Below are 13,284 nucleotides of genomic sequence, written 5' to 3'. Positions count from 1 at the left end.
ACTGCTTCTGTCAGGCAGATCAGTAATGTCTGTTTTTTTTAAATAACACCATCTATTTTTAGCTCATAATATGTTTTATAGACACAAATAGTCACACCGGTTGGGTTTTTTAAAAAATATAAAGAGCTATCAGCAAGGCTCTGGGCCATGTAAAGTTAAGGTTGACTAGCAGCAAGATCTTTATCTTTTTCACAATGGGCAGGTAATTTCTTTATCAAACAGTGTACTTTTTGATGTTTAGTTTAATTGAATTTTGTCCAAAAACACAATTAGTAAAGGTTTTTGTTTCAGTTATCACTACACTGTGTAGAAAAACAATTGACCAGGCTACAAAACAACACTTAGTTCACTTTTTTATCTTTAGTGAGTCCACAGTTGTCACAGTTGTTTTACGAATGTCTAAAATTAGACTTACTTAAAACAGCAATAGAAGGAGCTTTAGTTTACGTCTACTTTAGTTCTTAAAATCAATATAAACCAAAGTTTACTACATGCAGAAGAAAGCACTACTTATTTGGTATAGATCTACTTTTTAAGAAATAACTGAACGCAAGAATGAAAAATATAGTTTCCTGTTCAAATGCCACAAGGGAAAGTTTAACTCGATTTTTAAAGTACTAGTAGATCTACATGTATTTATCATTTGTTTGGCTGAATTTGCTCTCTGAAGAGCTTTTGCCTTCCTACATCTAATGGCAGAAAAACTCTGGAATTTTTCTCTATGGCTCATCTTGATTTAATTTAAAGCCAAATTTGGGGGGGGGGTATTGGGATTCGGGAGGAGTGAGAGAGCGTGGGGTGATTGGGAGGTTCCCTTGACACCCACATCTTTTCATACTTCTTTTTAAAAGTTCTATGGGCCCTATACACTTTGATTCAGTCAATAAGAAATAAACCACTTCGTAGATAAGTGCTGATGAAGAAATAAAGGGTTTTAAAAATAATTTTTTAAAGTCTAGATCTATATCTCTATCTCTATCTATACATTTGTTTGTAGATCTAGTTGTAGAAAGAAAGCTGTATTATTGCTATTTAGTAACCTAGATAGTACGCCCCGGCGACCATGTAAAAAAATAAATAAAAATTAAGAAGGACCAAGCCTCGCCTATGGCGTGTGAGGGAGAGAGAAAACATGCCTAACCCATTGCTTTAGCTTGAACTCCTTCACACAGCTCGCCAACTGAAACATGGTGGACGCTGCTGTCGAATGTGGCCATCGCGCAGCAAGGCGAAGGAGGGGCGTACTGTATCTAGTGCCTATAGTGTCTTTGTCTGTGTAAAGATAGATTTTACTCCACATATGATAGGTACTGTGATTTGAACAGTGTTCCGTCTTTTTGAAAAAAAAAATTATGGACGATGACCATCCACGAGATAGAAAAGATGGGCAGATTTCTCCGTCCCTCGGGTGCCTTGCTAAACCAGTGAGCCCAGCCGGAGGAGAAGCTGAGAACAGATATTACACTTTGATCTTAGCCAATAGGCCGAGAAGCGACTGAACTCCAGATTCGGGCGTCATGTAAAGAGTAAAACCGTGTCCGGTCAATCGCAAGGCAATTATTTCTTTTTGGTTAATATGCAAAAGGAACAATATTGTCACAACTGGTTAGGGCATTTAGACGTTACAGATTACATGCTGCCTTCACATTAATTGACACTCCCACGTCTCAGTCATTCTCACATAGAACATTAGAACACCAGCCTAATGGTACACGTTGACAAAGATATAAAATACAAACATGACATGGTTATTATTATCATGAAAATGACATAAACCAACGTAGAAGTGTCTCTACAAAGTGGAACAACTTAATAACTAAATGTCTTGCTAAGGGAATGAATTACGAGCACGTCGAATTATTTCCCTTACATAAAAGGCAAGGAGGCTGGATTTTGTTGTCGATATGTTATTCTGTTGGAGGATCCCTTTGACGTCATTCAGTCAAGTTTTGTGTGGTCTGCCCCTGCCAATGTACACTGACTATTTTGAGTTGTAAGCTCGTAAATCTTGTTTGTTTGATGACCTTCTCATCATTGTAAACAGAGAATGAAAAAGGGTATGATTAGGTAGATTTAGGTTTCAAAATATACACTGAACGCCAATAAAAATGCAACACTTCGTTCGCAGAGTCGGGACTGATTTCGATACATTGTCCTCCTTATTTGGGAGTACCCCCTTTAGACAAACTTGCAGATGAACACAATTCGAAACTCAATAAAGATCTCTCATTCTTAGTAAATTGTATTGCTATCATTAACAAGTATACAGACCAAACACTTCTTCATATTGATTTTATAACATTTTCAATGTTTTGTTGAGAAATTTTGTCCCACCCTCGCGGCAGCGCGGTCTACCAATAGCTGCAGATTCGCAAAGGAATTAATAATAGACTTTAGAGTAAAAAAAGACCAATTGCAACCACTATTTATTAAAGATGAAGAGGTGGAGGTGGTAAGCTCTTACAAGTATCTTGGTGTAACAATCGACAGCAAACTTGACTGGCATACCCACGCTGCTCTTGTGCATAAAAAAGTAAATCAAAGAATGTTTCTTTTAAGGAAATTAAGAAGTTTCCGTGTTGACAATAAGATTATGTCCCTTTTTTACCATTCTATGATGAAAGTGTGCTATTATTTTGTACTTGCTGCTGGGGTGGGAATTGTAAGGTGAAAGATAAAGAAAAATTTGACAGAACCATTAAGAAAGCCAGCAAGATCTCTGGATATGATTTTATTAGAATAGATGAAATGTATAACACCACACGCATAAGAAAGATAAAAAGCTTTGTAAACGACCCATTACACTCCTGTTCCACACAAATAGTAAGATCACGCAGCGGCAGATATGTACCTCCAAAAACAAAGAAAGAAAGATATAAAAGAAGTTTTTTACCATCTAGCATAAGGCTTTTGTCAGAATGAGCATAGATGTGTATTGCTCTTAGAGTATGTATCTGTATATAACTCCAAAGGTCTAGCATTTACATTCCTGCATGTGGTTGAATGATGCTTTTGATGTAAATGTACATTTAGTCAGCTTTACTTCTCCTTTCATATTGAATTTTAAGGAGAGTAATATATATAATTTAAAATTTTAAATATATACCTGCATGTGTTTTTACGGTCCTGTACAGCCATGGAAAATTTCCCTCTGGGATAATAAAGTACTATCTTATCTTATCTTATCTTATCAAATCGGCACACACTTAGCTGTTCAGACCAGACCATCAATGATTTATTTATAGAGGCACCAGCCATCCATGTCCAGGTGCTGTTTTAGCCTCTTTTTCATGTATGCGGATTAATAATATCTTTTTGCCAATTTATTGGTTCCGCTTCTATGTACCCCATATCTATGGTTCTCAACCTGGAAATCGCCTATAATTCGCTGTAATTGTTCACCCCCCCTCCCCCCACTCCCTCTCATCACCCCCCCCCCCTCCTCATAGTGTCATCATTTATGTTACCGTCTATTTTTATCGATAACACGTTTATGGATTAAGGGCGGTATTAATGATAATAAAGAAAAAAAAACCCCATCAATTAAATAATAAATAAATAAATAAATACATACATAAATAATAAATAAATAAATAAATGATGCTAATGATTATCATAATACAAATATTGATAATGAGAAGGAGAAGAAGAAGAAGAAAAAGAAGAAGAAGAAGAAGAAGAAGAAGAAGAAGAAGAAGAAGAAGAAGAAGAAGAAGAAGAAGAAGAAGAAGAAAAAGAAGAAGAAGAAGAAGAAGAAGAAGAAGAAGAAGAAGAAACACGGCCAAAACTACTACTTGGAATTCGCCGATTGTATGGGATCAGATACCTTGTATGAATACGTTAAATTAGGTAATTCAATCCATACAATTTGAGGTTGTATGTTCAGATCCACATTCTTTTTTTTTTTCAAGAGGAAAGCAGATGTCTATTCTCGATTTGTGTTTGGTCATTCTATTGAGTTACATCTATAAGACCAATCTCCTCGTGTTTTAAGGAGTGGAAATATGATGTATAAACTCAACTATTGCATTTTTGTTCTTTTTGTAGAGGGTCACATCCTTTTACCGACATCCTCTTGTGTAAGGAGTGGAAATAAAGATGTAGAGACCCATGTTTTAAATCACTTTCAACTTGTAAAGTTGCTTGTTTTTGTTTTGTTTTTTCGACATCATTTCCTCCATACTTGAATGAAATGGATTGAGAATATATTCATATATTTCATTCGGATAGAGAGATAGAGGGAGGGGGAATGTAAAATTATAAAATATTAAAGGTATTATTTAAAAAATAATAGCCATGATAACGATGATAGTAGTAACGATAGCCATAACGACGGTGGTAATAATAAAAACAACAATAATAACAGTACCAGTAATAGAAACAAAGATGAATAACAATAATACTACTACTACCAATAAAAACCTTAATAATCTTAATAATGATAATAATAATAATAATAATAATAATAATAATGACATCAGCAACAACAACAACAACAACAACAACTACGACAACAACAACAACAATAACAACAATAATAATAGTAATAATAATAATAATAATAATAATAATAATAATAATAATAATAATAATAATAATAATAATAATAATAATAATAATAATAATAATAATAAGTAGACAAATAAGTATGAAGAACAATTTTTCTTGGAGCATACACATATTCTTTATCCCCAGTCCCTTTCCCCCCGCCCCCTCCCCCCTCTATTTCCCCGTCCCAGATAATAATAATAATAATAACAATAATAACAACAACAGCAATAATAAAAATAAAAATATTAATAATAATAATAATAATAATAATAATAATAATAATAATAATAATAATGATAATAATAATAATAATAATAATAATAATAATAATAATAATAATATTAATAATGATAATAATAATAATAATGAGAACAACAACAATAATAAATAACCCTGTTCCCCTTGTTAAAGCATAGATTAATTTGGATAATGTTAGAGGCAAGACTGGCGCTCATATGACCATATGCAGCCGCGAGCGCCGCAAAACCTCTACCAAAACCAAAGAGGCAAGAGATTGCCTGTAGATTTATATAGGATATTTTTTATTTATTTCGTCTATTAACTTTTTAATAAGAATTTTCGTCTGATTGCTTCTCTTTGTAGTGTCAAAATGAATGCCTTCCTTTTTAAATTGATCTTTTAATGCATTTCGGTATTGTATGAACAGTTCACATTCCAAAAGTACGTGATCAATTGATAGTGTTTTTTGGCACTGGTGGCATATTTGATTTCTTTTGATAAAGAAATATGGTGAGTATAATCTGAGTCGGGTAATCAAGTTTTGGCCCTCTCCATACGGTACTATAGTTTTTATGTTTGGCACTACCTTTTTAAAGAATGTGCCTGTCTTTGAATTTGTCCATGCAGTCTGAAACATGTTTTCTTTTACTCTTTGGTGTAAAAGATTTTTCATTTCGAGGGGTCCCAGTTTTGTATTTATATATTCTTTCTTTTGCATTCTTCCCTTGTTTGCAAGCTTGTCAGCCATCTAATTCCCATCTATTCCGCAACGTGATGGTATCCAAATAATGGTAACCCTTTTTCCGTTAGTTAATAATTGTTCGTGTAATTCAATTATGTCCTGTAGAATGTCAAATCTAGCATGATTTCTGTGAGGTTCCCCAAGTGATTGGGCTGCCGAGAGAGAATCAGTGAGTATAAGAATATCCCTGTTCAATTCATCACTGCACGCCTGTTTCATTGCTCCCTGTGTCGCTATCAGTTCAGCAGTAAGAATAGAAGTATAATCTGTTATTCGTGAATACGACCGGATATTTTGTTTTTTAACATAGAATCCTGATCCAGTACGATCATCCTCCTTGGATCCATCAGTGAAATACTGGGTATGATTACTATATAAGTCATGAATATGTTTTAATGTAATATTTTTCATTGATGCGTATTTGTCTTCTCTCTTTTTTGTTTTGTTCTTTAGTGTTAGGTCCACATTAATGTCACAATATTTCCATAAGGGTAATTCTTGTTTCAGAGTGGCGGACATTTTGTTTTTTACTTTCAAAGTTCCCATAATTGCTTGTGTGCTTTCTACAATGCCGTTTTTAGGTTTAAGATGTTTGTTTGCGATCTTGATTATTCTGTCTCTGTAGACATTCCTAGCATTGTTTTCTTTATTATAATTTACTCTATGCCATAGTTTAACCTTGCTTTTCTGCCTTCTTATCCAAAGAGGGGGGATTTTCGTCATGACTGATAAAGCCATGCTGCTTGCAGCGCGTGTAGAATTGGTGATTATTCTCAATGCTGAATTTTGAATGGTGTCCAGTTTCTTTAGTTGACCCTTTGCTCCCTGGTCGTATATTTCCTCTCCATAGGCAAGTCTTGGTAGTATCAGATTTTTGTATATCAATGTTTTTATTTTTGAATTTATCCCCCAGGTTTTTCCTGCTGTGCATTTCAAAATATTAAGGGTGTTGATTCCTTTCTCATATTTTTCAGCTATATGCTCCTTGAACTGGAGGAATTTGTCAAACGTAACTCCTAGGTATTTTACCGATTTTGTAGTATGGACATTTGTTCCATTTATCTGCAGATCTGGGCATAGTTTTTGGTTAAAGAAGATTGCTTGGGTTTTGTTAATATTTACTTTAAATCCAAGATTTGTAAGAGTCTCGATGAGGACATTTGTTGGATTTTCAATAGTTTTTTTAAAAATGAAAGTGGTTTTCTTTTTAGCTCTCTTTCCGGGGGCATGTTTGGCTTTAATCCACAAGGCAGTGTCATCAGCAAACAGTCTTATGCTTATCTTGGGATATTTATCTTCTATTGCTCCTACCGAATTTATCAATATATTAAAAAGTGTGGGAGAGATTACTGCCCCCTGGGGTGTTCCGTTTTCCTGACTTTTTATTTCAGATAATACGCTTCCAACTTTAACTTTTATAGATCTATACATTTATGAAGAACCGTTTTTAATCTAGCTCCAATTGTTGTGGAAAAATAATAATATGACTTTGTTAAGACAAATTTATACAAACTCCTGTGCAAAGTATGGATAACATTGATTCACCCGTACTTAAAGAGATATTTGAGAATAAATTGCGCCACGAGTCTTTGACTGCACTATAATATAATTGTTATTGTTTTTGCAAAGGTAATTAGTAGTAGTAGTAGTAGTAGTAGTAGTAGTAGTAGTAGTAGTAGTAGTAGTAGTAGTAGTAGTAGTAGTAGTAGTAGTAGTAGTGGTGGAAATGAACTTTTTAAAACTTTAAATATCCCACAGGTAGGAAACTCTTTTCCGCTGAAAACGTACTCAGCGCTAAGGTAGTACAGCACAAAACAACCCAGTTCGTATTTCTTCCATTCCGCTGTAAAGGCTAATCTCCGCATTTGTCATCATCAGACATAGATGGGCGAACTATCTTAATTATCATTATCCCTATTTCAAAAAAAAAAAGAGAGAGAAAGAGAGAGAGAGAGAGAGAGAGAGAGAGAGAGAGAGAGAGAGAGAGAGAGAGAGAGAGAGAGAGAGAGTGGTGTGTGTGTGTGTGTGTGTGTGTGTGTGTGTGTGTGTGTGTGTGTGTGTGTGAGAGAGAGAGAGAGAGAGAGAGAGAGAGAGAGAGAGAGAGAAAGAGAGAGAGAGAGAGAGAGAGAGAGAGAGAGAGAGAGAGAGAGAGAGAGAGAGAGAGAGAGAGAGAACCAGACAAATGTAGGGGAGACATGTGCGTGGAGGTAATGAATATAACGGAAAGGCAGGGCCAAAGGAAGGGGGATACTGGAATACAAGGGGTGAGTAGTACCCTACGTGGTAAATTTAAGGTCCTTGAAATGTGGCTCGTCGATGTTAAGGTCAATGAGAATTTGGTGAGATTCCAAGTTCCAAATCCACATTGATTCTATTTGACTGAGCTTATCTCCAGTAGGATATCGGACTATCTCAGTACCCTGAAGTGGAGATCGGAGTCTCCATTGTGACCAGGACTGCTGAAATGTTGGCCGACTGATGTGCAGGAGTTTTTCTGTAATGAATACCTATGGTTATTAGATCTAGTTTTAAGGGTGATGGTAGTTTGACCTATTTATTATTTGGTGTCAAGGCGAGAGCCCAGCGGGTAATGGTGTTAAGGTTCTTGGAAAGCGGAGACACTGTGGAGACAACGAGCTCTTCCCTTAGGCACCTCTGGGTATAGCTGGATTTTTTTTTCAGTGAACGTGGCATGCATCTCGAGCTGTCAGTCCATGTACCCGGCCAACCTCTCATTATCTTAAGACCGTTGTGCGTGAGCGAAGAGCAACATCCTCCCAGAGGTGACACTGTTAACCAAACCTTGCGGTTCAGGAACAGAACATAGCGGATCTAGAGGAGACAATCTTGACAAAAAATTCCTAAGACCAAGGTGTACCAATGTGCCCTCGGGATGTATGGCTGCGGGTTAGTCAGTCGCTTTTGTGGGTGTTTGGCGGTCTTAGGGGCGGTGCCAGGCATGAATATGTCCCCTTCCTTGGTATGGGGCTCTGCCAGGGTGACAGTATACATCCCCAAGTTATAAAACGCTTCATGAATTTAGATTATTATATTTCTTTAAAAGGGAAACGGCGCGGGAGCTACGGAGATCGTGCTCCCTTGACGACGCTCTCTTTTAGGCAAAAAGTTAGCAAGGAAAAGAGGAAGGAGAGGAGGCTGTAGTAAGAAAGGTTCCGGGATGAGGAAAAGTCGGATAAAAATCAGACAGGCCTAGAAACAAAAACCTAGCCATATGCTACTGGAATTGCAGCAGTGTCATGCAAAAAGGTCGAGACCTGGAAAAGCTTATCTATGAAACGTATATTATGATGCTCCCGGAGACGAACGTAGAAAATTTCAAATGCCCTGACTACAAGACCTACACGAATCCACGTAGTGAGACCCATTATGGACAACTAATATTAGTCAAACAGGGTGTTACACACAGACACGAAGCGATTCAACAGGGAGGACAGGGAGGTTCAAATTATGGAGTGTGAGGTGAGGAAGAGGAAAAGGACACTTTGTCAACATCTATGTGGGTAATAACAGTGCCAAGATAGAGGAAGATTGAGACTTCCTGGAGGAGCTCGGCCAACTGAGTGAAAGGGTGATGATCGTTGGGGACTTCAACGCCAGGAGTTTGACATGGGGGAATGTACACGATAATATTCAAGAAAAGGCGCAGGAGAGGGCAATGGTAGAGAGCAGTTTTTCCAACCTCAAAATAACACACATGACAAGGATGCACAGCGCAATGGAGAGGATGATTCAAACGCAAAGTTGGCTTTGATTACAGCAGGTTCGGAAGTCCTTGCTAAAATATGGCAGGCTCTGTCAGACCATGGAAGCGATCATCTGCCTTGTTCCGTAATGATTAATTGTCACAAGGGGAAGCATGAAAAATGAAAGATGAAAAAACCCACTCAGATATGGAAAGGACAGTGGCTCTACTGAGCTGCAAAAAATAAGGAGAAAGGCTTGGGCATCGCGCGCAACTAAATCCAACTTTGTTCAGCCACCTTATAGGAATCCTGTGTTTGAAGAGCTGTGGCTACAGAAGAAAAGGTCAACAAGAGCATATCAAAGGGCGAGGAAGTCAGACAAGGTATCAGAAGAGGAGAAGAATACTCTCAGAGAGCGGGTGAAAAGAGACGAGCAGCTTTTCAGGGAAAGTGCAAATGAGGCCAAACAGGAACGATGGGAGCAGTACGTGACCCGAGGTGTCACCAGAGAAGGCACTACACAGGTTCTGGAAATTGCACCAAAAAATGAAAGGATTAAGGACTGACGTTGGCTCTCTGTCTGTTAAAGATGAGAACGATAGGGTACTGGAGAGAGATGAAGCAAAATGAGGAGCTTTCCTTGAGAGATACACCAGGCTGACTCACCAAGGCAACAAGGAGGAGCGGGCAATTATGAAAACTGCTGTGCCAGAGGTGCTGTATGGAGAGGGTGTCATAATACAGGAAGTTAAGCGGGTAATAAGGGGAACGAAGGATAGTGCAGCAGGGCCTGATGGGGTGAGATACAGCCATTTTAAGGATGCAGATGAAGACGATCTGCAGGGCATGGTGGGTGACTTCAACTAGAGTCTGGCCAAGGGCAAGATCCCAGAGGAGTGGCTACACGGCTACCCCATGCCTCTTCCTAAACCAGGTCTCCAACACCAAGGGATACAGAATCAGCACCATGCAGAACACGTATGAAAAGATCCTGGAAAAGATTGTGGCCAAAAGGCTGACAAATTACCTAGAGAGGAAAAAGCTCCTTCCAGACGGCCTTATAGGAAAGACACCTGCACAAATACGGCTGTGTTAGCCTTTGATGTATTTGAAGGGTTCCAGAGAAAGGAGGAGACAGTGATGGCTGCTATAGACCTAGAGGATGCTTACAACCGAGTCGATTACGGCAAGCTCATGGATCTCCTGAAGGAAATGGATGTTGACCCCTGGTTGGTACAATGGATCTCCGCGGCTCTGTTTGAGAGGAACATGGCGCTGAAAAGTGGGCGATGGATGTCAGACCCAGTAGTGATTGCCTCAGGACTGCCACAAGGATCAGCCTTATCACTGGTCCTGTTCAACATATGTATGCATCCAAAATTGCAAGGATCGGAGTAAGTGGAGCAGGAAGAATCTTTGCAGATGATGTGATGGTCTACGGACAAGGTCGTGATAGGGTGGACAGATGCTACAGGACAGCCTGAGCAAGGTCGCAGATTGGTGTGAGGAATGCAAATCAATCCAGACAAAGCTCATGTCATCTGGTGATCATTCAACAACCGTATTGGGAAAAATCCTACTCCTCCCATTGTGTTTGACACTTTCTCATAGACAGACAGCATGAGTTGAAGTACCTGGGAATAACTATGAACAGGACACTTTCTTTCCGAAAACATATAGAAAATGTTGCTGTCAGGGCTCAGAAGGGCATTAATGTAGTGAAGACCTTGGCTTCAGCTGGAATTCAACAAGGAGTTTTTTCTCCTAATGCAGCTGGTTGTTCTGTCTGTCATAGACTATGGTCTTTTCTGTGTATTCTTAAAAAAATAACTCAACCATTTTTCATCCAATCTTCATGAAATTTTCTCAGAATGAAGAAAAAATGTAATTCTAAAAATTTGTGTGATGAAGTTTTTGTTGTATGGAATAGTTTTTTTTATTGGTTGTGTTTGGAGTGGGGATTTTCACGGATTTCTTTTGCAAACGTGAGTATTGACTCAGGGAGAAAAAAAAATTTGTTCTAGTACGTTTACGAAAATATCATCACACAGATTTGTAGATCTATTGTTTGCTAAGATGCATGCAAAAAACCAATAATTTATTTCCATGTAAAATACGTGCAGTATTAAATACGTAAGACATGTCAACAAAATCCAATATGGCCGCCGTATCCATGGAAACACAAATTTGTTTCTCAAATTTGATTTAGGATTTTAAGGCTCCTTACTATGTTCGTTTTTGTGTGAAATTTGGTAACATTTGATCCACTACTAAGCGAGAAAGCCTTCAGCTGTAGCCCCTCCCCTTGATTGCAAGGCTATTTTATTTGCGGTTCGTATTTAAGAAAATTGGGTCATCAGCGAACAGGAGTTCATTTGCTCTGATGTTGTCATATTACATGTATTATGTATTCCCTCTCTGATGACTCTGTCCATGTATGTAATAAATAGCAGCACACGTATAACTCCTGACAATTCTGTGAACCAGCCAGTGAGTCCTTATGCCCTTACGGCACAAAGACGGATTTTAAAAAACGATGTTTAATAATTTTTAAAAACGATGTTTTAAAAAAATTAAGTTGACCTTTCATTCCATATTCCTCCAGCACTTTCCAAAGGCATGGTATTTTTCTATTCTCCGTGGGTTTTTTTGGGTTTGTTGTTTAAAAAAAAAAGAACTTTCGGTCTGTGTTTATTAAAAACGACAATAACATTAATTTTGATCATTGATCATCCTAAAACAGATGTTAGGTTCTCAGTACCAGAGAAATCGAGCCATCGGCATGCTCCGCGCGTTTCTGCTTTTGCCAGGACACTCAACGTCAACGGAAAAGAGACGCTGGGCCCTGGCAACAGCAGAAACAGGATCATGCCGATGACTCGATTTCTCTGATGTTGAGTAAAGAACTACAAAATTACTGTCTTTCTTGAGTAGCAATGATCAAAGCTTATTGCGGCTTTTGGTAAATTAAGACCCAAACTTCATTTTTTTTAAAAATAGTAAAGAATAAAAAAGTCCGCTCCGTGGTCCCGGAAAAAAAAAAGCCAATTTTCGTATTTAAAAAAAATTGTAGCTGGTGTGCACATTAATTGAAAACACAACATTATATTTTTATAACCTAAAAAAAAAAGCACTCAGTATTACTCACGTGAAAGGAGAAGCGTAAAGATTCAAGAGACTAAATTTTATACTTTTTTTTGACGGAATAAAAATCGATAAATTATGAGATCTCGAGATTGCTTTTCTTTTGAAACGGCCTCCCTGGTCGATTGTAAAATGTTGATCTGCAAAACTGAAGAGTCCGTTTCATTCTTCCGTTTAATTTTTGTTTTTGAAATAAAAAGTATAATTCATGTCTATCTATCTATCTATCTATCTATCTATCTATCTATCTATCTATCTATCTATCTATCTATCTATCTATCTATCTATCTAACTATCTCGCACATACCTCTCTTCATCAGAGCAGGTCTCAGATCCTTCAAATAGGGCTCCTCATTCTCCTTGCCGTCAGTGATGAGGATGATGGAACCACCAGGAGCCTCGCCAGACTTGGTTAGTACCTGAAGGGAGGGGAAGGACATATGGATGGATTGTGATATGTCGCTACTGGTATGTTTGTTGTTACCTGCTATTGTATTTGTTGTTATTGCCCTTGTTGCTGTTGCTGTTTTTGGTGTTTTGTTGTTGCTGATATTGTTCTTATTATCATCGCTGGTGTTATTGTTGTTATTGTTGTTGTTGTTGCTGTTGTTGTTGTTGTTGTTGTTGCAGCTGCTGCTGTTTTTGTTGTTGTTATTGTTGTTATTGTTTTCTTGTCCTTTTGTTGTTGATTGTTGTTGATGATATTATTGTTGTGGTTGTTGTTGTTATTACCTTTGTTGTTGTTTTTCTTCCCCACCTTCTTTCCCCCTCTTCCTCTTCCTCTTCCTTCTCCTCCTCCGCCTCCTCCTTCTCCTCCCTCTCCTCCTTCTCCTCCTCCTCCTCGTCCTCCTCTTCCTCGTCGTCGTCGTCCTCCTCCTCCTCCTCCTCCTCCTCCTCCTCCTC

At 37.9% G+C, this 13,284-nt stretch overlaps 1 pseudogene; it reads right to left on the bottom strand.

Annotated features, from left to right (window-relative positions):
• Window positions 1–1,319: 1,319 nt before the first annotated feature.
• LOC118477764 lies at window positions 1,320–1,496 on the bottom strand (annotated as a pseudogene).
• Between the last annotated feature and the right edge of the window lie 11,788 nt (window positions 1,497–13,284).

This window comes from Aplysia californica, unplaced genomic scaffold (assembly GCF_000002075.1).
Source record: "Aplysia californica isolate F4 #8 unplaced genomic scaffold, AplCal3.0 scaffold00208, whole genome shotgun sequence".
Classification (NCBI taxonomy): Eukaryota; Metazoa; Mollusca; class Gastropoda; order Aplysiida; family Aplysiidae; genus Aplysia; species Aplysia californica.
Note: the sequence above shows the minus strand (reverse complement) of the source record. Positions and strands in the feature narration are given on the sequence as shown.